The following is a 25,968-nucleotide window of genomic DNA, read 5'->3' on the forward strand; positions in this document are numbered from 1 at the left end:
CACACATAAATCTGCTACTTTTGGGCGTTAATTATGCCATGGTCAATGTGTAAATCTCTAAATGTACAGTCTTTCACGGACGTAGGGAGTAGGTTGAGCACTTGAGCGTGAGCGTGTGTGTTGCGTCGCGTGCTGACCTGGGGCGAGTTACCTGAGGATGAAACTTTGGCCAGGCAGATAACCCGGCGGTCCAAGTCAATGACCATTGTCAATGGAGAGCTGCATCATCGCAGTGTCACAGGGGCGTTTCAACGTTGTGTTTCTCCTCAAGAAGGCTGTGAGATTTTGCGCGAGATTCATGAAGGAGATTGTGGCCATCATGCCAGTTCTAAATCTCTTGTGGCTAAGGCTTTTCGTCATGGATTTTATTGGCTGACGGCTCATGCTGATGCTGAGGATCTGGTCAGTAAATGTGATGGATGTCAGAAATTTTCACGACGAGCCCATGTGCCGGCTCAAGAATTGAGGATGATTCCAATTACTTGGACGTTTGCAGTCTGGGGGCTTGATATGGTTGGACCTTTCAAAAGGTCCAAGGATAAAAAAACACACCTCCTGGTGGCAGTTGACAAATTTACAAAGTGGGTTGAGGCAGAGCCGGTCAGTAAATGTGACGCGGCGACAGCGGTTCAATTCCTTAAAAAGGTGATTTTCCGTTTTGGTTTTCCCCACGGTATCATAACTGACAATGGCACTAATCTATCCAAGGGTGCTATGTCGGTGGGAAAAGACACCTATGGGATCACAAGAATCCCTACTACGGTTGCCGGGGCGCGGGGTTGTGAGAAGAGCAGGATTAACAGTCAACACAAGGATCGTTTACCCAGGTTCGGGCCGTGAGGATGCGTAATACCCTAGTCCTGCTTTGGTGTGTATTTGAGAGAGTTCTTGAGCTCTCGAACTAGCTATGGTGGCTGCGTAGTTCAAAAGAGCCGAATCCCTCTCCAGTACGCCATGGGCCTCCATTTATAGTCGAAAGGGGCTGCCACAGTGGCACACAGGAGGTGGAAAGGTATACAGTGCTGCGAGCTTATCGCCCGTGTTATAGGACAAGATGCATTTAATGCGAAGCTTAGGTGTCCCTTAGCTTTATCGGGGGCGGGAACGAGGCTCATCCCGTCCGTCGCCGCCCTGCCTCGCTTCGACACGCGCCCAGGCCAGCGGTGCGTGCAGTGCCATGTAGGCAGGCAGGCAGCTGAGGTGGCGTGGTGGTGGAGCCTTCATGAAGATCTGCATGCCACCACGCAGGTGCTTGTTGAGTTGGCGTAGAGGCCGCCCGTCGCCACGCAGGTGCCTGCCCAGCTGGTTGAGCTAGCAGCTGCTTGGGGAAGGCGGTGGAGTCTTGGCTGGTGCGGGTCCGGCAGTGGCCCCGCTGATGTCCTTGGCAAGGGTCTTCCCGGGGGGGCGACAAGGGTCTTGCCGTGGCGTTGCAGTCGTCCCCGGCAAGGCGCTTGCCGGGGGTCTTGTGGATTCCCTCGGCTGGGATCCCGCCGAGGGTTGCCGTCTTCTGGTTCTCATCTGATCTCACATGTTTATGACCTTGACAAAGATCCGCATGCCACCGCAGAGGTGCCTCTCGAGCCTTGGTTCCAACATAGTTGGCTGGGTCGGAACCCATGGGCTCAAGGGTGGCTCGCTCTGTTGGTGTTGGGCAAGTTGCCCCGGCAAGGGCCTTGCCGGGGGGGGGGCTTGCCCTCTTGCTCTCTGGCGTTTCTGGTCTTGGTGTTGCCTTGTTTGTCCTGGGCTTCGGCTTCTCTCTGGCTTCCCTCCCTTGCCCTGCTAAGTGCGGCCGTGGCGCGTGGCTTCGACTACCCGTGCACAAGTAAAGGGGTACAAAGGAGTACCCCTACTTTTGTACACTGACAGGAGCCCCCGGGCCTGGACCACACATAAGCGCGACATGTTGTTTGGCCAGGCCCAGAACGGTGCGCGGGCAGGCGGGGCGGATTTTTACCGCGACAACTCTCCGTTCGCTGCGCTTCCCCATGAGCCGCGTTGAACGCGCGACGTGGGGGGTCGTGTGTGACGTGGGAGGCATGCGTGGGGCGGTTCTCGCACGCATGCGTCACATCGCAGTTAATGGGAAAGGAGGCCGCCCACGCCTTCCCCGTAAAAAGGAATAACCGCGGGCGCGCTGCTCACTTTATCCCCTTTCCTGCGTCTTCTCCAATCTCAGAGCCGCCGCCCCCTTTCTTCCTCCTTCTCGAGCTCTTGCCTTTGCTCGCCGCTGCTGCGTCTCCGCCGTCTTCTGTCTCTTGCTCCCCCCAGCCGCCATGGAGCCCAAATCCACCAAGGGCAAGGGAGTGGCCAAGGACGCCGGAACGACGGAGCCGCCGGAGAGTGTGTTGGCGGTGCAGCGGACGCAGCTCGCCTACTTCCCCTCGACGGTCGACGTGTTCGAGCTCCGGGAGGCCTTCAAACCCCTGTGGGGATTGAAGACGGGGGGAGAGACGACGGGGCATCCAGCCACGCGCGTCATCCCCGCCAATTGCGCCGAGGCTGCCCCAAATCGGTACCCTTTCTTTGTCGACTACTTCTCCTGCGGGCTCTGTCCCCCCTTCTTCGATTTCTTCAACGACGTCATGCACACCTACGGCTTCCACATTTTGGATTTTACTCCAAATGCCGTGGCGTGCATGGCTCTTTTCGCGCACCTCTGTGAGGGCTTCGCCGGGGTGCATCCCAACACGGCGCTCTTCCGCCATTACTTCTTCCCTCGGATCCAACCAGGGGGCGCCATTTCCGGTTGTGTCGCCTGGATCCCACGGGCCAAGGGGGCATACCCGGAGGGCGCCATGAAGGAGAGGTGGGAAGAATGGCGGGGCCAGTGGTGCTGGATTGAAGAGAAGGACCCGCCGAACTTTTGCCGGGTCCGTGATGCACCGCCGCTCGCCGGGGCGACTGGGGCGACGTCGACACAGACGATGCGAAGCTCACAGTCGCCACCACCAGGATCCTTCGCCTTACCGAGGCCGGGCTCACCCTTGAGATGATCGGGGCGGATTTCATCCGCCGCCGAATCGCTCGGCTGCATAACAAGGGGAGGCCGGCCTGGCTCTTCACGAACGCCGCCGACATCATGAGGCTTCGCCCCGGCCTCGACCACAACTTCACGGTGATGGGGCACGCCCACTTCTGCCAGCGGCTCTTCCAGCTCGACGTGAACCGTGATGGCGAGGTCGAGCAGACCGGCAAGGCCGCGAGGGCCCCCGCGAAGGCCGGCAAGGTCGTCAAGGGGCCCTTGTTCAAGTTGCCGGCAGGAGTGGTCCTGCTGAGCAACAACTCACGCCGAACCAACATCATCGCCATGATGCCGTACTTCAACGCACACGGCCTTGACCCGAGCTGGGTCGAGCCGGAGGAAATTCAAGTGCAGGAGTTCTTCGACACCTTGCATGAGGGGTACGTCATTGTCGAGCCGCGGCTCGTCTAGGACACCACCCAGGCGGAGCTGGACTACATCGCTGCCAGGGCGATGGAGGCGAAGCTTGCCGAGGAGGCCGACAACGCTGGTGGCGTGGAGGATGATACGTCTCCAACGTATCTATAATTTTTTATTGTTCCATGCTATTATATTATATGTTTTGGATGTTTATGGGCTTTATTATGCACTTTTATATTGTTTTTGGGACTAACCTATTAACCCAGAGCCCAGTGCCAGTTTCTGTTTTCCCCTTGTTTCAGTGTTTAGCAGAAAAGGAATATCAAACGGAGTCCAAACGGAATGAAACCTTCGGAAAAGTTATTTTTGGAACGGAAGCAATCCAGGGGACTTGGAGTGCACGTCAGGGAATCAACGAGGAAGGCACGAGGCAGGGGGCGCGCCCACCTCCCTGGGCGCGCCCTCCACCCTCGTGGGCCCCTAGTGGCTCCCCTCACGTATTTCTTCCTCCTATATATACCAATATACCCTAAAACCATCGGGGAACAGGGTAGATCGGGAGTTCCGCTGCCGCAAGCCTCTGTAGCCACCAAAAACCAATCGGGACCCTGTTCCGTCACCCTGCCGGAGGGGGGAACCCTCACCGGTGGCCATCTTCATCATCCTGGCGCTCTCCATGACGAGGAGGGAGTAGTTCACCCTCGGGGCTGAGGGTATGTACCAGTAGCTATGTGTTTGATCTCTCTCTCTCTCTCTCTCATGTTCTTGATTTGGCACGATCTTGATGTATCGCGAGCTTTGCTATTATAGTTGGATCTTATGATCTTTCTCCCCCTCTACTCTCTTGTAATGGATTGAGTTTTCCCTTTGAAGTAATCTTATCTGATTGAGTCTTTAATGATTTGAGAACACTTGATGTATGTCTTGCGTGGGATAACCGTGGTGACAATGGGTTATTCTATTGATTCACTTGATGTATGTTTTGGTGATCAACTTGCGGGTTCCGCCCATGAACCTATGCATAGGGGTTGGCACACATTTTCGTCTTGACTCTCCGGTATAAACTTTGGGGCACTCTTTGAGGTTCTATGTGTTGGTTGAATAGATGAATCTGAGATTGTGTGATGCATATCGTATAATCATACCCACGGATACTTGAGGTGACATTGTTGTATCTAGGTGACATTAGGGTTTTGGTTGATGTGTGTCTTAAGGTGTTATTTTACTATGAACTCTAGGGCTGTTTGTGACACTTATAGGAATATCCCAATGGATTGATCGAAAAGAATAACTTTGAGGTGGTTTCGTACCCTACCATAATCTCTTCGTTTGTTCTCCGCTATTAGTGGCTTTGGAGTGACTCTTTGTTGCATGTTGAGGGATAGTTATATGATCCAACTATGTTATTATTGTCGAGAGAACTTGCACTAGTGAAAGTATGAACCCTAGGCCTTGTTTCCTAGCATTGCAATACCGTTTACGCTCATTTTTATCATTAGTTACCTTGCTGTTTTTATATTTTCAGATTACAAAAACCTATATCTACCATCCATATTGCACTTGTATCACCATCTCTTCGCCGAACTAGTGCACCTATACAATTTACCATTGTATTGGGTGTGTTGGGGACACAAGAGACTCTTTGTTATTTGGTTGCAGGGTTGCTCAAGAGAGACCATCTTCATCCTACGCCTCCCACAGATTGATAAACCTTAGGTCATCCACTTGAGGGAAATTTGCTACTGTCCTACAAACCTCTGCACTTGGAGGCCCAACAACGTCTACAAGGAGAAGGTTGCGTAGTAGACATCAAGCTCTTTTCTGGCACCGTTGCCGGGGAGGTTAGCGCTTGAAGGTATATCATTAGATCTTGCAATCGAATCTTTTTGTTTCTTGTTGTATCACTAGTTTACTTTATAAAAGAAAACTACAAAAAAATGGAATTGAGTTTACCTCATACGCTTCATCTTTTTAATATCTTTCGTGAGTATGATGGAAAGGAAAATTGTGCCAAAGTGCTAGAAGAAGAAGTCTATAAAATGTTTGGCACTAAATATTTGAACGATGAGCATGATGGCAATGTTGTTAGTATGAATTCCTCGAATATCCATGATGCTAATGATATGCAAAGCCACAAGCTTGGGGAAGCTATGTTTGATGAAGATGATATTTTTTTGTCCCCCAAGCTTTGATGAGAAAATTTACTATGATGAAAGCATGCCTCCTATCTATGATGATTATTGTGATGACACGTATGCTCTAAAGAATAATGATAACCATGAAACTTTTCATCTTGATCTTAATTTTCAATCATATGATAGTTATTTTGTTGAGTTTGCTCCCACTACTATTGAAGAGAAGAATTTTGCTGATGTGGAGAGTAGTAAAATTTCTATGCATGAAAAGAATGCTTTAGGTGCTGGCTATATTTTTGAATTCATTCATGATGCTACTGAAAATTATTATGAGGGAGGAATATATGCTTGTAGGAATTGCAATAATACCAAGTTTCCTCTCTATGTGCTTAAAGTTTTGAAGTTATGCTTGTTTTACCTTCCTATGCAAGTTGATTCTTGTTACCATAAGTTGTTTTCTCACAAAATCCCTATGCATAGGAAGTGGGTTAGACTTAAATGTGCTAGTCATATTCTTCATGATGCTCTCTTTATGTTTCAATTCTTATCTTTTATGTGAGCATCGTTGAAATCATCATGCCTAGCTAGGGGCGTTAAACGTTAGCCCTTGTTGGGAGGCAACCCAACCTTATTTTTGTTTCTGTTTAGTAATAAATAAATCATCTAGCCTCTGGTTAGATGTGGTTTTATGTTTTAATTAGTGTTTGTGCCAAGTAAGACCTATAGGATCTTCTTGGATGATAGTTATTTGATCTTGCTGAAAATTCCAGGAACTTTCTGTTCACGAAAACAATTGTTTAAAATCACCAGAACGTGATAAAATACTGATTCCAATTGCAGCAGATCAATAAACAAATTTTCTAGGTCTTCCTATTTTGGTAGAATTTTTGGAGTTCCATAAGTTTGCGTTAGTTACAGATTACTACAGACTGTTCTGTTTTTGACAGATTCTGTTTTCATCGTGTTGCTTGCTTATTTTGATGAATCTATGGCTAGTAAAATAGTTTATAAACCATAGAGAAGTTGGAATACAGTAGGTTTAACACCAATATAAATAAAGAATGAGTTCATTACAGTACCTTGAAGTGGTGTTTTGTTTTCTTTCGCTAACGGAGCTCACGAGTTTTCTGTTGAGTTTTGTGTTGTGAAGTTTTCAAGTTTTGTGTAAGGATTCGATGGACTATGGAATAAGGAGTGGCAAGAGCCTAAGCTTGGGGATGCCCAAGGCACCCCAAGGTAATATTCAAGGACAACCAAGAACCTAAGCTTGGGGATGCCTCGGATGGCATCCCCTCTTTCGTCTTCGTTCATCGGTAACTTTACTTGGAGCTATATTTTTATTCACCACATGATATGTGTTTTGCTTGGAGCGTCATCTTATTTTCTTTAGATTTGCTTGCTGTTTGAATAAAATACCAATATCTGAAATTCTTAAATGTTAGTGAGTCTTCACATAGTTGCATAATTATTCGACTACTCATTGACCTTCACTTATATCTTTCAGAGTAGTTTGTTGTTTGCTCTAGTGCTTCACTTATATCTTTTAGAGCACGGTGGTGGTTTTATTTTGAAGAAATAGATGAACTCTCATGCTTCACTTATATTATTTTGAGATTCTTAAACAGCATGGTAATTTGCTTAATCCTAATATGCCAGGTATTCAAGACTAGTAAAAACTTTCTTATGAGTGTGTTGAATACTAAGAGAAGTTTGATGCTTGATGATTGTTTTGAGATATGGAGGTAGTGATATCAAAGTTGTGCTAGTTGAGTAGTTGTGAATTTGAGAAATACTTGTGTTGAAGTTTGCAAGTCCCGTAGCATGGACGTATGGTAAACGTTATGTAACAAATTTGAAACATGAGGTGTTCTTTGATTGTCCTCCTTATGAGTGGCGGTCGGGGACGAGCGATGGTCTTTTCCTACCAATCTATCCCCCTAGGAGCATGCGCGTAGTGCTTGGTTTTTTATGACTTGTAGATTTTTGCAATAAGTATGTGAGTTCTTTATGACTAATGTTGAGTCCATGGATTATACGCACTCTCACCTTCCATCATTGCTAGCCTCTTCGGTACCGTGCATTGCCCTTTCTCACATTGAGAGTTGGTGCAAACTTCGCCGGTGCATCCAAACCCCGTGATATGATATGCTCTTTCACACATAAACCTCCTTATATATTCCTCAAAACAGCCACCATACCTACCTATTATGGCATTTCCATAGCCATTCCGAGATATATTGCCATGCAACTTTCCACCATTCCGTTTATCATGACACGTTCATCATTGTCATATTGCTGTGCATGATCATGTAGTTGACATAGTATTTGTGGCAAAGCCACCATTCATAATTCTTTCATACATGTCACTCTTGGTTCATTGCATATCCCGGTACACCGCCGGAGGCATTCATATAGAGTCATACTTTGTTCTAGTATCGAGTTGTAATCATTGAGTTGTAAATAAATAGAAGTGTGATGATCATCATTTTCTAGAGCATTGTCCCAAGTGAGGAATAAAAAAAGAAGGGAGAAAGGCCATAAAAAAAGAGAAGGCCCAAAAAATGAGAGAAAAAGAGAGAAGGGACAATGTTACTATCCTTTTACCACACTTGTGCTTCAAAGTAGCACCATGATCTTCATAATAGAGAGTCTTTTGTTTTGTCACTTCCATATACTAGTGGGAATTTTTCATTATAGAACTTGACTTGTATATTCCAACAATGGCCCTCCTCAAGTGCCCTAGGTCTTCGTGAGCAAGCAAGTTGGATGCACACCCACTTAGTTTCTTTTGTTGAGCTTTCGTATATTTATAGCTCTAGTGCATCCGTTGCATGGCAATCCCTACTCCTTGCATTAACATCAATCGATGGGCATCTCCATAGCTCATTGATTAGCGTCGTTGATGTGAGAATTTCTCCCTTTGTGTCTTCTCCACATAACCCCCATCATTATATTCTATTCCACCCATAGTGCTATATCCATGGCTCACGCTCATGTATTGGGTGAAGGTTGAAAAGTTTGAGATTACTAAAGTATGAAACAATTGCTTGGCTTGTCATCGGGGTTGTGCATGATTGTGACACCCAAAATTTTTGGCCTTATTTTGTTTATTAAAATATTGCCAGGAAATAAAACTTTTCCAATTTGTCAAGTTTTACCTTTTGTGATTTTGGATTTTTGCCTCTAGTGGGAGAAACCTTCAAGGGTATTGTTGGACTTGATTTCTCTCCCTAATAAAACCTTCATTTATCAGTGGATTCAAATGTTGCAAGATTTTTTATTCAAAAAGCTTTCTTTCTTTAAAATGATTCCTTTTGCATTTGGGGCCTATTTGCACTACAACCTCTTGACAAATGCTTTTAAAAATTCCACCAAAATTTGGGGATGTCATGTGATGGTTCCACATCACTTTTATGCAAAGATACCTCTTGGCCATTGGAGATTTTGAGCTCTACACCAACTTTTCCAATCTGGTCCAGTAGGCACTTTTGCACTGCAACCCATTTAAATAATTCTTCAAAAATTCTTCCAAGTGTTTGGAGATGACAGTGGATGCATACAATTCATCTTCAAGCAAAAACCCAATGATGTTCTTTGGAAAATTTGAGTGGATCAACCTCTTTTGCATTCTGGTCCAATTTGGTGATTTGTACTGCAACCATATTTTTTCCTTGCTCTAGTGACCCTGAGCTTCCTCCTACTTGTAGCCCTCCCTACCAAACTCTTAAGTCCCGGAGATTGGGCTCATTGGGGATTTTGAAGTGCATGTTCTAAACCCCTTTTCTTTCTGCCCAAAACTGGAGTTTTGCAAAACTTGCACTATCAACTTCCTGTTTTTGCCAAACTGACCCTACCACCATCTCCTGTGCCTAAGGAGCACTGATCTGGAGTTTTTGGCCACTCCAAGAGTTGCCTATGTGCATCTGGCATTCTGTCGAACACCTGGTGTGCACAGCCACTTTTGGCAAGCTCTCTGGTTTGCACTATGGACTTGTACCCTAGCCCCATCAACCTTGTCCACTGAGCTCCTAGCCACCCCTACCCTCGATCTGTGCTTTGCCAGCTCCACCCTCGCGCTCTAGACCACGCTGGCATTCCGTCGAGCACCTGCCGTGCGTGCTCTGGGCGCGCCCAGAGCGCACGTTTTGCACGCGCGCGCACTACGCCGACACGCCGCACTGCCGCACGCGACGCGACCCGACCCTGGCTCCCTCTGCATCGCTGAGCCACGCACTAGCCGCCCCCCTGCTCCACGATCCCTCTGGCGTCCTGCTGCACCGCTGGCCACGCCCTTGGCGGCACGCCGGTGTCGGCAGCGGATTCCGCCGCGGACGGCGCCGCCCAAGCCACCAGCGCACGACAGCTGCCCCGGAGCACAGGCCGTGCTTATCCCCCCGCTCGTCGGAACGCGTTCGTCGCCGCCACGATGCCCTGCAACTACAGGAAAGCGGTCGCCGGCGATCTTATCTGCTGCCACCGCGGAGCCAGCCTCGTCACGCTATATAAAGGGTCCCCGAGCCCCTCCGAGCACTCACGCGACATCAAACTCCCCCCGTAGAGCTCCCCGCGCAGTAGATCGGCCTGTAGTGGCCGTCCTCCCCAACTCCGGCCAGCTCGGCCGCCGCTAAGCCCCAGCGCGATTCGTCGCCGCCGGCCACCCTTTTGCCAATCCAGCGCCACCAGAAACTTCCCCGAAGTCTTGCGGAGCTGCCCAGCTACCCAACTGCGGTCGGAGGCCACCGGAGCACCTAAGTCACTTCACCACCGTAGCCTCCCTCCGCCGCGAAGCTCGCCGCCGGCGATTCCTGCCACCTCCTCCGACCCAGCAACCACCCCGGGGACCGCCTCGGTCTTGCCGTCCCATTCCCGCCCTTGGGTGCCCTCGAGGAGCCGCCGTCTGTCGCTGGCGATCGCCGGAGCCTCGCCACCGTTCGGGCACAGAAAAGGGAGGGAGAGGGAGACCAGTCAAACCTGACTAGTGGGCCCTCTGGACCCACTGTCAGCGACCAGCGCAGCGCCCTCTCTCTGTTTAAGTGGAGGCGCAAAACCCCGAGTGCGTTTTCCCTGCTGCGTAAGCGTATTACTGCTGAAGCGTTTTCCTTTTTTCTGGTTTTATTTAAAAACAGATTTGACCAAACTTTGACTGGCTATAACTTTTAAAATAAAACTCCAAATGAGTTGATTCTTTTTCCTACCTCTCTCAAATTTCATCTAGTTTATTTTAAGATTTATTTCAAAACTATTTGAGACAGGTTTTGGTACTGTGTTTGAAATATTTGTATTTGTGTATTTTGCAAAATAGGATTTTTGGAGGAAAAGGAAAGCTTCCAATAAGTGCATCCTTTGCATACTCTTGAAGGCAAGCATTTCTGAACTCTGGCATAATATTTGTTGTGGTGTTTTGATGCGATCACAGCACCTTTTGTCTTGGAGTATAAGTGACAGTTTATGTATCGATGTAGTCTCGTGCATGAGTGCACTTTGGAGTTGTTTGTGGCCAGCAATGGATACCCTGAGGATTTGGATCGCCCTCGTGAGCTTCTCTTGCACACCGGTAGGAAGCGGGAAAGTCGTGGTCTTGGGTAGACACGAGCTTGTCCCTAATCCCTCGTTGTGACGAGTATGCCCGGCATAGCATGGTGAGGCTCGAGGAGTGGTGATTTATTTCACTAGTGGTAATTATTGTTGGTGGATACTTGGATCACCTGAGTCGGTTGTAGACCGAGTCTTGTTCAATAGCTTCCTTCTTTGTCGGTACCACCACTTGTCCCTGCAGGGGACAGGGTATGGTTCAGTAGGTTGTCAACCCCTTTCCAAAGCACACACCGTACAGAGAGGCCGTAATGAAGGTCTCGTGGCCACGGATTAAAGCCTGTCATTCGGTCCGGGGGCATGGGTGTTTCCGGTTGGAGCCGAGGGGGGTTGCTCCCCTAGTTTGCGCGCGGTATAAATATTGTGATCCCATGCTACTCGAGGTTGTAGCCTCCCCACTTAGAGTTTTGCTTAGCAGGTGTCGTGGGTGATTCCAGGCACTGGTGAGTTAAGCTGGTGTGTGCAGGTCAGGCGTGTTTTCAATCAAAAGACCGTAGACGGAATTAGTCCCGAGGGACTGAGTAATCCCGTTACTCGTGGAAAATGGTACTCCCTCTGCAGAGGATACATCCTGTTGGATAGTCATGTTCTTGAGTATAGGACCACAGTCTGGGTTAAATCTTGATAACGGTATTCGGATGGAGAACGATTTAACTAGAACTTTGTAACGGTATTCGGATGGAGATACGACTTGACTGATTTATCGGTTTTCGGATGGAGAAACGACTGTACTTTAATTTTATTTATGAATGTGGCTCGTATTGGATTGTGATCTTTATTATTGTGGACTAACCAATTATATTATGTATATTATTGAGTATCCCTGGGACGGTTCTACCTCCTGGATATTCACTGTGATTATTCTCTTATAAGCCCTTTATGTGGTGTCGCCCCGACGCCCGACTGCGGCATTATTATTTCTGCATTTTCCGCTCGAGGAGTCATTCAGACACTCGTTTGGCACCAGTATTATTATTTCTGCATTTTTCCGCTCAAGGAGTCATTCAGACACTCGTTTGGCACCAGTATTATTATTTCTGCATTTTCCGCTCGAGGAGTCATTCGGACACTCGTTTGGCACCAGTATTATTATTTCTGCATTTTCCGCTCGAGGAGTCATTCAGACACTCGTTTGACACCAGTATTACTATTCTGCATTTTCCGCTCGAGGAGTCATTCAGACACTCGTTTGGCACCCAGTATTTTATTTTGGTATATTTTTTTATCCATATGTGTGCATCATGGTTTCTCGTATATTTTCGTGACGGATGTATGATCGTCTATTAAATCTGGAGTATGTTGGATATATTATACCCGTATTCTTAATGTTTGCGAGTACATTCAAACGTACTCACTGGCTTGTCCCTGGCTATTGTCTTGGCCAGATTGCCTTGGGTGGAGGTATGCATCGCGGTGACACCCTCGGAACCTACGCTGTTGACGTGTGCAGCCTCGCGAAGATAGGAGTTATCCTGGTCAACTGTTCTTGTGGGAAATGGAGTCCTATAGACGCAGATGTTTCCAACCGCTTCCGCCCTCAACCATTAGAAACCAAGTGTTGTACTCCCAGGCCTAAATGGTCTTGTACTACATATTTTTGTTCCTTGCTTGGAATTCTTGTATCAAGTTGGTACCTCATCAGCTAACAGTAATCCTGGGGCTGGTGAGCACACAGGCCGTTTTTCTGGGAATTTATATCCCAAAATCCGGTCGTGACAATGATGAGAGCATTCTTGTGTGACGAAAATGGAGCATGACTAAACTATATGATTTTGTAGGGATGAACTTTCTTTGGCCATGTTATTTTGAGAGGACATAATTGCTTAGTTAGTATGCTTGAAGTATTATTATTTTTATGTCAATATTGAACTTTTATCTTGAATCTTCCGGATCTAAATATTCATACCACAATTAAGAAGAATTAAATTGAAATTATGCCAAGTAGCATTCCACATCAAAAAATTTGTTTTTATCATTTACCTACTCGAGGACGAGCAGGAATTAAGCTTGGGGATGCTGATACGTCTCCAACGTATCTATATTTTTTGATTGTTCCATGCTATTATATTATCTGTTTTGGATGTTTATGGGCTTTGTTATGCACTTTTAAATTATTTTTGGGACTAACCTATTAACCCAGAGCCCAGTGCCAGTTTCTGTTTTTCCCTTGTTTCAGTGTTTCGCAGAAAAGGAATATCAAACGGAGTCCAAACGGAATGAAACCTTCGGGAAAGTTATTTTTGGAACGGAAGCAATCCAGGGGACTTGGAGTGCAGGTCAGGGAATCAACGAGCAAGGCACGAGGCAGGGGGGCGAGCCCACCCCCTGGGCGCGCCCTCCACCCTCGTGGCTCCCCTGACGTATTTCTTCCTCCTATATGTACCAATATACCCTAAAACCATCGGGGAACAGGATAGATTGGGAGTTCCGCCGCCGCAAGCCTCTGTAGCCACCAAAAACCAATCAGGACCCTGTCCCGGCACCATGCCGGAGGGGGGAACCCTCACCGGTGGCCATCTTCGTCATCCTGGCGCTCTCCATCACGAGGCGGGAGTAGTTCACCCTCGGGGCTGAGGGTATGTACCAGTAGCTATGTGTTTGATCTCTCTCTCTCTCGTGTTCTTGATTTGGCACGATCTCGATGTATCGCGAGCTTTGCTATTATAGTTGGATCTTATGATGTTTCTCCCCCTCTACTCTCTTGTAATGGATTGAGTTTTCCCTTTGAAGTAATCTTATCGGATTGAGTCTTTAATGATTTGAGAACACTTGATGTATGTCTTGCGTGGGATAAACATGGTGACAATGGGTTATTCTATTGATTCACTTGATGTATGTTTTGGTGATCAACTTGCGGGTTCCGCCCATGAACCTATGCATAGGGGTTGGCACACGTTTTCGTCTTGACTCTCTGGTATAAACATTGGGGCACACTTTGAGGTTCTATGTGTTGGTTGAATAGATGAATATGAGATTGTGTGATGCATATCGTATAATCATACCCACGGATACTTGAGGTGACATTGGAGTATCTAGGTGACATTAGGGTTTTTGTTGATGTGTGTCTTAAGGTGTTATTTTACTACGAACTCTAGGGCTGTTTGTGACACTTATAGGAATAGCCTAATGGATTGATCGGAAAGAATAACTTTGAGGTGGTTTCTGTTGGAAATATGCCCTAGAGGCAATAATAAAATGGTTATTATTGTATCTCCTTGTTCATGATAATTGTCTATTGTTCATGCTATAATTGTATTAACTGGAAACCGTAATACATGTGTGAATACATAGACCACAACATGTCCCTAGTAAGCCTCTAGTTGACTAGCTCGTTGATCAATAGATGGTTATGGTTTCCTGACCATGGACATTGGATGTCATTGATAACGGGATCACATCATTAGGAGAATGATGTGATGGACAAGACCCAATCCTAAGCATAGCACAAGATCATGTAGTTCGTTTGCTAAGAGCTTTTCTAATGTCAAGTATCATTTCCTTAGACCATGAGATTGTGCAACTCCCGGATACCGTAGGAATGCTTTGGGTGTACCAAACGTCACAACGTAACTGGGTGGCTATAAAGGTGCATTACAGGTATCTCCGAAAGTGTCTGTTGGGTTGGCACGAATCGAGACTGGGATTTGTCACTCCGTATGACGGAGAGGTATCTCTGGGCCCACTCGGTAATGCATCATCATAATGAGCTCAATGTGACTAATGAGTTAGCCATGGGATCATGCATTACAGAACGAGTAAAGAGACTTGCCGGTAACGAGATTGAACAAGGTATAGGGATACCGACGATCGAATCTCGGGCAAGTAACATACCGATAGACAAAGGGAATTGTATACGGGATTGATTGAATCCCCGACATCGTGGTTCATCCGATGAGATCATCGTGGAACATGTAGGAGCCAACATGGGTATCCAGATCCCGCTGTTGGTTATTGGCCGGAGAACGTCTCGGTCATGTCTGCATGGTTCCCGAACCCGTAGGGTCTACACACTTAAGGTTCGGTGACGCTAGAGAGTTTATGGAAAATAGTATGTGGTTACTGAAGGTTGTTCGGAGTCCCGGATGCGATCCCGGACATGACGAGGAGCTCCGGAATGGTCCGGAGGTGAAGATCGGTATATTGGACGAAGGGTATTGGAGTCCGGAATTGTTCCGGGGGTACCAGGCTATGGCCAGCATGTCCGAAAGGGTTTCGGAGGCCCCGGCAAGCGTTGGGGGGCCTTATGGGCCAAGGGGAAGGGGCAAACCAGCCCACTAAGGGGCTATGCGCCCCTCCCAACCCCTCTCACGTAACGTGGAGAGGTGGGGGCGCCTCCCCTAGGGCAGCCACCCCTCCCGGCTTGGGGGGCAAGTTTCCCAGGGGTGGGGGCGCCCAAACCCATATAGGGTTTCCCCTGGCCGCCGCCTCCTCCTCTAGATCCATCTAGAGGGGCCGGCCCCCTCTCCCCTTCCCCCTATATATAGTGAGGGGGTGGGAGGGCAGCCACACCCTTTCCTTGGCGCAGCCCTCTCCTCCTCCAACTCCTCCCCCTCCTCCGTAGTGCTTAGCGAAGCTCTGCCGGAGAACCACGAGCTCCATTGCCACCACGCCGTCGTGCTGCTAGAGTTCTCCCTCAACTTCTCCTCTCCCCTTGCTGGATCAAGAAGGAGGAGACGTCCCCGGGCTGTACGTGTGTTGAACGCGGAGGCGCCGTCCGTTCGGCGCTAGATCGGATCCTCTGCGATTTGAATCGCCGCAAGTACGACTCCATCAACCGCGTTCTTGTAACGCTTCCGCTTAGCGATCTTCAAGGGTATGAAGATGCACTCCCTCTCTCTCCTTGCTAGCATCTCCTAGATTGATCTTGGTGACACGTAGGAAAATTTTGAATTATTACTACGTTCCCCAACAGTGGCATCATGAGCTAGGTCTATGTGTAGATTCTGTGCACGAGTAGAACACAAAGTAGTTGTGGGCGATGATTTGTTCAATTTGCTTGCCGTTACTAGTCTTATATTGATTCGGCGGCATTGTGGGATGAAGCGGCCCGGACCGACCTTACACGTACTCTTACGTGAGACAGGTTCCACCGACTGACATGCACTTGATGCATAAGGTGGCTAGCGGGTGTCTGTCTCTCCCACTTTAGTCGGATCAGATTCGATGAAGAGGGTCCTTATGAAGGGTAAATAGCAATTGGCATATCACCGTTGTGGCTTTTGCGTAGGTAAGAAACGTTCTTGCTAGAAACCCATAGCAGCCACGTAAAACATGCAACAACAATTAGAGGACGTCTAACTTGTTTTTGCAGGGTATGCTATGTGATGTGATATGGCCAAAAGGATGTGATGAATGATATATGTGATGTATGAGATTGATCATGTTCTTGTAATAGGAATCACGACTTGCATGTCGATGAGTATGACAACCGGCAGGAGCCATAGGAGTTGTCTTAATTTATTGTATGACCTGCATGTCAATGAAAAACGCCATGTAATTACTTTACTTTATTGCTAACCGTTAGCCATAGTAGTAGAAGAAATAGTTGGCGAGACAACTTCATGAAGACACGATGATGGAGATCATGGTGTCATGCCGGTGACGAAGGTGATCATGTCGCGCCTCGAAGATGGAGATCAAAAGGCGTAAGATGATATTGGCCATATCATGTCACTTTATGATTTGCATGTGATGTTTGTCATGTTTACATCTTATTTTCTTAGAACGACGGTAGCATAAATAAGATGATCCCTCACTAAAATTTCAAGAGATGTATTCCCCCTAACTGTGCACCGTTGCGAAGGTTCGTTGTTTCGAAGCACCATGTGATGATCGGGTGTGATAGATTCTAACGTTCGCATACAACGGGTCTAAGCCAGATTTACACATGCGAAATACTTAGGTTGACTTGACGAGCCTAGCATGTACAGACATGGCCTCGGAACACAAGAGACTGAAAGGTCGAACATGAGTCGTATAGTAGATACGATCAACATGGAGATGTTCACCGATGATGACTAGTCCGTCTCACGTGATGATCGGACACGGCCTAGTTGACTCGGATCATGTATCACTTAGATGACTAGAGGGATGTCTATCTAAGTGGGAGTTCATTAAATAATCAGATGAACTTAATTATCATGAACATAGTCAAAAGGTCTTTGCAAATTATGTCATAGCTTACGCTTTGGTTCTACTGTTTAAGATATGTTCCTAGAGAAAATTTAGTTGAAAGTTGATAGTAGAAATTATGCGGACTGGGTCCGTAAATTGAGGATTATCCTCATTGTTGCGCAGAAGGCTTATGTCCTTAATGCACCGCTCGGTGTGCTGAACCTCGAGCATCGTCTGTGGATGTTGCGAACATATGACATACACGTTTTGATGACTACGTGATAGTTCAGTGCGTAATGCTAACGGTTTAGAATAGAGGCGCCAAAGATGTTTTTGAAACGTCGCAGAACATATGAGATGTTCCAAAGACTGAAATCGGGATTTCAGACTAGTGCCCACGTCAAGAGGTATGAGACCTCTGACAAGTTTCTTAAGCCTGCAAACTAAGGGAGAAAAGCTCAACCGTTGAGCATGTGCTCAGATTGTCTGAGTACTACAATCGCTTGAATCGAGTGGGAGTTAATCTTCCAGACGAGATAGTGATGGTTCTCCATAGTCACTGCCACCAAGCTATTAGAGCTTCGTGATGAACTATAACATATCAGGGATAGACATGATGATCCTTGAGCAACTCGCGATGTTTGACACCGCGAAAGTAGAAATCAAGTAGGAGCATCAATTGTTGATGGTTAGTAAAACCACTAGTTTCAAGAAGGGCAAGGGAAAGAAGGGATACTTCATGAAACAGCAAATCAGTTGCTGCTCTAGTGAAGAAACCCAAGGTTGAACCCAAACCCGAGACTAAGTGCTTCTGTAATGAGGGGAACGGTCACTGAAGCAGAACTACCCTAGATACTTGGTAGATGAGAAGGCAGGCAAGGTCGACAGAAGTATATTGGATATACATTATATTAATGTGTACTTTACTAGTACTCCTAGTAGCACCAGGGTATTAGATACCGGTTCGGTTGCTAAGTGTTGGTAACTCGAAATAAAAGGCTACGGAATAAACGGAGACTAGCTAAAGGTGAGATGACGATATGTGTTGGAAGTGTTTCCAAGGTTGATGTAATCAAACAACGTACGCTCCCTCTACCATCGGGATTGGTATTAAACCTAAATAATTGTTATTTGGTGTTTGCGTTGAGCATAGACATGATTGGATTATGTTTATCGCAATACGGTTATTCATTAAAGGAGAATAATGGTTACTCTGTTTATTTGAATAATACCTTCAATGGTCTTGCACCTAAAATGATTGGTTTATTGAATCTCGATCGTAGTGATACACATGTTCATGCCAAAAGATATAAGATAGTACAACATACTTGTGGCACTGCCATTTGAGTCATATTGGTATAAAACGCATGAGGAAGCTCCATGTTGATGGATCTTTGGACTCACTCGTTTTTGAAAAGATTGAGACATGCGAACCATGTCTATTGGTAGATATGCATGAAGAAACTCCATACAGATGGATCGTTTGGACTCACTTGATTTCGAATCACTTGAGACATGCAAATCATAACACATGGGCAAGATGACTGAAAGGCCTCATTTTCACTAAGATGGAACAAGAAAGCAACTTGTTGGAAGTAATACATTTTGATGTGCGCAGTCCAATGAGTTCTGAGGCATGCAGTGGATATAGTTATGTTCTTACTTCACAGATGATTTGAGTAGATGCTGAGTATATTTACTTGATGAAACACAAGTCTGAATTATTGAAAGGTTCAAGTAATTTCAGAGTGAAGTTGAAAATCGTCGTGACAAGAGGATAGAATGTCTGTGATATGATCATAGAGATGAATATCTGAGTTACGAGTTTGGCACACAATTAAGACATTGTGGAAATTGTTTCACAACTAATACCGCCTGGAACACCATAGTGTGATGGTGTGTCCGAACATCATAACTGCACCCTATTTGATATGGTGCATACCATGATGTCTCTTATCGAATTACCACTATCGTTTATGGGTTAGGCATTAGAGATAACCGCATTCACTTTAAATAGGGCACCACGCAATTCCGTTGAGACGACACCGTATGAACTATGGTTTAGAGAAACCTAAGCTGTCGTTTCTTAAAAGTTTGGGGTCGCGACGCTTATGTGGAAAAGTTTCAGGCTGATAAGCTCGAACCCAAAGCGGATAAATGCATCTTCATAGAATACCCAAAACAGTTGGGTATACCTCCTATTTCAGATCTGGAAGCAAAAGTGATTGTTTCTAGAAACGGTTCGTTTCTCGAGGAAAAGTTTCTCTCGAAAGAATTGAGTGGGAGGATGGTGGAGACTTGATGAGGTTATTGAACCGTCACTTTAACTAGTGTGTAGCAGGGCACAAGAAGTTGTTCCTGTGGCACCTACACCAATGGAAGTGGAAGCTTATGATAGTGATCATGAAACTTCGGATCAAGTCACTACCAAACCTTGTAGGACGACAAGGATGCGTACTACTTCAGAGTGGTACGTAATCCTGTCTTGGAAGTCATGTTGCTAGACAACAATGAACCTACGAGCTATGGAGAAACGATGGTGGGCCCAGATTCTGACGAATGGCTCGAGGCCATAAAATCCGAGAGAGGATCCATGTATAAAAACAAAGTATAGACTTTGGAAGAACTACTTGATGGTCGTAAGGCTGTTGGGTGCAGATGGATTTTAAAAGGAAGACAGACAATGATGGTAAGTGTCACCATTAAGAAAGCTCGACTTGTCGTTAAGATGTTTTCCGACAAGTTCAAGGAGTTGACTGCGATGAGACTTTCTCACTCGTAGCGATGCTAAGAGTCTGTTGGAATTATATTAGCAGTTACTGCATTATTTTTGAAATCTTGAAGATAGGATGCAAAACATTGTTTCCTCGACGATTTTCTTGAGGAAAGGTTGTATGTGATACAACCAGAAGGTTTTGTCAATCCTGAAAGATGCTAACAAGTATGCAAAGCTCCAGCAATCCTTCTAAGGACTGGAGTAAGCATCTCGGAGTTGGAATGTACGCTTTGATGAGATGATCAAAGATTTTGGGTTTATACAAAGTTTATGAGAAACTTGTATTTCCAGCGAAGTGAGTGGGAGCACTATAGATTTTTGATGAGTATATGTTGTTAACATATTGTTGATCAGAAATGATGTAAAATTTCTGGAAAGCATACAGGGTTATTTGAAAAGTGTTTTTCAATGGAAAACCTGGATTAAGCTACTTGAACATTGAGCATCAAGATCTATAAGGATAGATAAAAAACGCTTAATAGTACTTTCAAATGAATACATACCGTGACAAGATTTTGAAGGAGTTCAAAATAGATCAGCAAAGAAGGAGTTCTTGGCTGTGTTACAAGGTGTGAGTATTGAGTAAGACTCAAGACCTGACCACGGCAGAAGAGAGAGAAAGGACGAAGGTCGTCCCCTATGCTTTAGATGTAGGCTCTACAGTATGCTATGTTGTGTACCGCACCTGAAGTGTGCCTTGCCATGAGTCAGTCAAGGGGTACAATAGTGATCCAGGAATGGATCACATGATAGCGGTCGAACTTATCCTTAGTAACTAATGGGCTAAGGAATTCTCTCGATTATGGAGGTGGTAAAAGAGTTTGTCGTAAGGGGTTACGTCGATGCAAACTTTGACACTAATCCGGATGACTCTGAGTAGTGAATTGGATTCGTATAGTAGAGCAGTATTTTGGAATAGCTCCAAGTAGCGCGTGGTAGCTGCATCTACAAGATGACATAGAGATTTGTAAAGCACACACGGATCTGAATGTTGCAGACCCGTTGACTAAAACCTCTCTCGTAAGCATAACATGATCAAACCCTAGAACTCACTGAGTGTAAATCACATGGTGATGTGAACTAGATTATTGACTCTAGTAAACTCTTGGGTATTAGTCACATGGCGATGTGAACTTTGAGTGTTAATCACATGGTGATGTGAACTAGATTATTGACTCTAGTGCAAGTGGGAGACTGTTGGAAATATGCCCTAGAGGCAATAATAAAATTGTTATTATTGTATTTCCTTGTTCATGATAATTGTCTATTGTTCATGCTATAATTGTATTAACTGGAAACCGTAATACATGTGTGAATACATAGACCACAACATGTCCCTAGTAAGCCTCTAGTTGACTAGCTCATTGATCAATAGATGGTTATGGTTTCCTGACCATGGACATTGGATGTCATTGATAACGGGATCACATCATTAGGAGAATGATGTGATGGACAAGACCCAATCCTAAGCATAGCACAATATCGTGTAGTTCGTTTGCTAAGAGCTTTTCTAATGTCAAGTATCATTTCCTTAGACCATGAGATTGTGCAACTCCCGGATACCGTAGGAATGCTTTGGGTGTACCAAATGTCACAACGTAACTGGGTGGCTATAAAGGTTCATTACAGGTATCTCCGAAAGTGTCTGTTGGGTTGGCACGAATCGAGACTGGGATTTGTCACTCCGTATGACGGAGAGGTATCTCTGGGCCTACTCGGTAATGCATCATCATAATGAGCTCAATGTGACTAATGAGTTAGCCACGGGATCATGCGTTACGAAACGAGTAAAGAGACTTGCCAGTAACGAGATTGAACAAGGTATAGGGATACCGACGATCGAATCTCGGGCAAGTAACATACCGATAGACAAAGGGAATTGTATACGGGATTGATTGAATCCCCGACATCGTGGTTCATCCGATGAGATCTTCATGAACATGTGGGAGCCAACATGGGTATCCAGATCCCGCTGTTGGTTATTGGCCGGAGAACGTCTCGGTCATGTCTGCATGGTTCCCGAACCCGTAGGGTCTACACACTTAAGGTTCGGTGATGCTAGAGTTGTTATGGGTAATAGTATGTGGTTACTGAAGGTTGTTCGGAGTCCCGGATGAGATCCCGGACATGACGAGGAGCTCCGAAATGGTCCGGAGGTGAAGATCGGTATATTGGATGAAGGGTATTGGAGTCCGGAATTGTTCCGAGGGTACCAGGCTATGGCCAGCATGTCCGAAAGGGGTTTCGGAGGCCCCGGCAAGCGTTGGGGGGGCCTTATGGGCCAAGGGGAAGGGGCAAACCAGCCCACTAAGGGGCTGTGCGCCCCTCCCAGCCCCTCTCACATAACGTGGAGAGGTGGGGGCGCCTCCCCTAGGGCAGCCACCCCTCCCGGCTTGGGGGGCAAGTTTCCCAGGGGTGGGGGCGCCCAAACCCATCTAGGGTTTCCCCTGGCCGCCGCCTCCTCCTCTACATCCATCTAGAGAGTCCGGCCCCTCTCGCCTTCCCCCTATATATAGTGAGGGGGTGGGAGGGCAGCCACACCCTTTCCTTGGCGTAGCCCTCTCCTCCTCCAACTCCTCCCCCTCCTCCGTAGTGCTTAGTGAAGCTCTGCCGGAGAACCATGAGCTCCATTGCCACCACGCCGTCGTGCTGCTGGAGTTCTCCCTCAAATTCTCCTCTCCCCTTGCTGGATCAAGAAGGAGGAGACGTCCCCGGGCTGCACGTGTGTTGAACGTGGAGGCGCCGTCCGTTCGGCGCTAGATCGGATCCTCCGCGATTTGAATCGCCGTGAGTACGACTCCATCAACCGCGTTCTTGTAACGCTTCCGCTTAGCGATCTTCAAGGGTATGAAGATGCACTCCCTCTCTCTCGTTGCTAGCATCTCCTAGATTGATCTTGGTGACACATAGGAAAATTTTGAATTATTACTACGTTCCCCAACAGTTTCGTACCCTACCATAATCTCTTTGTTTGTTCTCCGCTATTAGTGGCTTTGGAGTGACTCTTTGTTGCATGTTGAGGGATAGTTATATGATCCAACTATGTTATTATTGTTGAGAGAACTTGCACTAGTGAAAGTATGAACCCTAGGCCTTGTTTCCTAGCATTGCAATACCGTTTACGCTCATTTTTATCATTAGTTACCTTGTTGTTTTTATATTTTCAGATTACAAAAACCTATATCTACCATCCATATTGCACTTGTATCACCATCTCTTCGCCGAACTAGTGCACCTATACAATTTACCATTGTATTGGGTGTGTTGGGGACACAAGAGACTCTTTGTTATTTGGTTGCAGGGTTGCTCGAGAGAGACCATCTTCATCCTACGCCTCCCACGGATTGATAAACCTTAGGTCATCCACTTGAGGGAAATTTACTACTGTCCTACAAACCTCTGCACTTGGAGGCCCAACAACGTCTACAAGGAGAAGGTTGCGTAGTAGACATCAGAGGACAAGGCCGCGGTGGAAGCGGAGGAGAAGGAGCTCGCCCAGTGGGCGGAGGCCGCTAGGGAGGCCAGCAGCGCCGGCACCGGGGCTCCTCTCGTCGAGGACGTGGTCGACGAGTCGTCGGAGGAGGAGGCTGAGGCTGTCGATCCTCCGGTCACGGGGAGAGGGCGGGTCCTGCGGCGGGCCACCTCTGGCGAGCCGGTCTGGCCCGGCAGGGCCGTTCAACCGCGGCAAGACCAGGAGGGATCCGGGCGACAGACAAGGGCCGCGGCGGCGAAGAAGTCGGTGAAGGCCGCGGTGGCGAAGAAGAGGGCGACCGCCTCTTCTTCGTCCAAACGCCCTCGGACTTCATCAGCTTCCCCTCCTCCGGCAGACGACGATGCAGGGGTCACCTTCGACTTCGGGTCCCTCAGCCCAAGGAGGAAAAGGAAAGCAGCAGAGGAGGAGGTGGAGGACAAGTAAGTATTGTTCCTTTCTGTCATCCCCACCCCCTCAGACCGTGCCACTTATCTCGATTTGTGTTCCTCTTTGAAGGGACGCGGAGACGCTGGCCCAGAGGGTGAATGTGACGCCCCCGATTCAATCGTACACTAATCATACACGCAAATGTGTACGATCAAGATCAAGGACTCACGGGAAGATATCACAACACAACTCTAGACACAAATTAAAATAATACAAGCTTTATATTACAAGCCAGGGGCCTCGAGGGCTCGAATACGTAAGCTCGAATACACAAGAGTCAGCGGAAGCAACAATATCTGAGTACAGACATGAGTTAGACAAGTTTGCCTTAAGAAGGCTAGCACAAAAGTAGCAACGATCGAAAAGGCAAGGCCTCCTGCCTGGGAGCCTCCTAACTACTCTTGATCGTCGGCGGTCTCCACGTAGTAGTAAGCATCGGCGGTGGCATCTGGCTCCTGGGCTCCGTCATCTGGTGTCATCAACCGGAAAGAAGAAGAAAGGGGGAAAAGGGGGAGCAAAGCAACCGTGAGTACTCATCCAAAGTACACGCAAGCAAGGATCTACACTACATATGCATCGATATCAATGAAATGGGCTGTATCTGTGGACTGGACTGCAGAATGCCAGAAGAGAAGGGGTAAGCCTAGTCCTATCGAAGACTAGCATCTTCTGGAAACCACCATCTTGCAGCAACAGGAGGGAGTAGAGTAGCATAAAGTAAAGTAGTAGTAGTGTTATCAACCTCAGCCAGAGATCCTTTCTCGACTCCCTGCGAGAAAGCAATCCTAGAGCCATACTATCTAGTTCTCATCACAATCCATTTCTCATCACAAGTATCCAGTTCTTGTTGTATCGATCTGGATACAACTCCAAGTGTCCGTTACCGTAGGATAGGCTATCGATAGATGTTTTCTTCCCTGCAGGGGTGCACCAACTTACCCACCACGCTCGATTAACTCCGGCCGGACACACTTTCCTGGGTCATGCCCGGCCTCGGCCAAACAATACGCCGCAACCCGACCTAGGCTTAATAGAGAGGTCAGCACGAAGGACTAAACCTAAGCCCCCAGGGGTCATGGGCCATCTCCCCGGGAACTCCTGCACGTTGCGAGGGCGGCCGGTGAGCAGACCTAGCTACCTCCTTAAAAAGGTAGGAGCTTACCAGTCCAACCCGGCGCGCGCCGCTCAGTCGCTGACGTCTATTAAGATTCGGCTGATGCATACGACGCAGAACGCCCATACTATGCCCACGTGATGGTTAGTGCTTGTGGGGAATCGTAGCAGAAATCAAAAAAATTCTACACATCACCAAGATCCATCTATGGAGTTTACTAGCAACGAGAAGGAAGGAGTGCATCTACATACCCTTGTAGATCGCGAGCCGAAGCGTTCAAGTGAACGGGGTTGATGGAGTCGTACTCGTCGTGATCCAAATCACCGATGACCGAGCGCCGAACGGACGGCACCTCCGCGTTCAACATACGTACGGAGCAGCGACGTCTCCTCCTTCTTGATCCAGCAAGGGGGGAGGAGAGGTTGATGGAGATCCAGCAGCACGACGGCGTGGTGGTGGAAGTAGCGGGGATCCCGGCAGGGCTTCGCCAAGCGCAAGCGGGAGGCAGAGGTGTCACGGGAGGGAGAGGGAGGCGCCAGGGGCTAGGGTACTGCTGCCCTCCCTCCCCCCACTATTTATAGGGGTCCTGGGGGGCGCCGGCCCCTTGGAGATCCCATCTGAGGGGGGCGGCGGCCAAGGGGGGTGGCTTGCCCCCCAAGCCAAGTGGGGCGGCCCCCCACCCCCAGGGTTTCCAACCCTAGGCGCAGGGGAGACCCAAGGGGGGCGCACCAGCCCACCAGTGGCTGGTTCCCCTCCCCACTTCAGCCCATGGGGCCCTCCGGGATAGGTGGCCCCACCCGGTGGACCCCCGGGACCCTTCCAGTGGTCCCGGTACAATACCGATAACCCCCGAAACTTTCCCGGTGGCCGAAACTGGACTTCCTATATATAATTCTTCACTTCCGGACCATTCCGGAACTCCTCGTGACGTCCGGG

The sequence above is a fragment of the Triticum aestivum genome, chromosome 4D, assembly GCF_018294505.1.
Source record: "Triticum aestivum cultivar Chinese Spring chromosome 4D, IWGSC CS RefSeq v2.1, whole genome shotgun sequence".
In the NCBI taxonomy this organism is placed as follows: Eukaryota; Viridiplantae; Streptophyta; class Magnoliopsida; order Poales; family Poaceae; genus Triticum; species Triticum aestivum.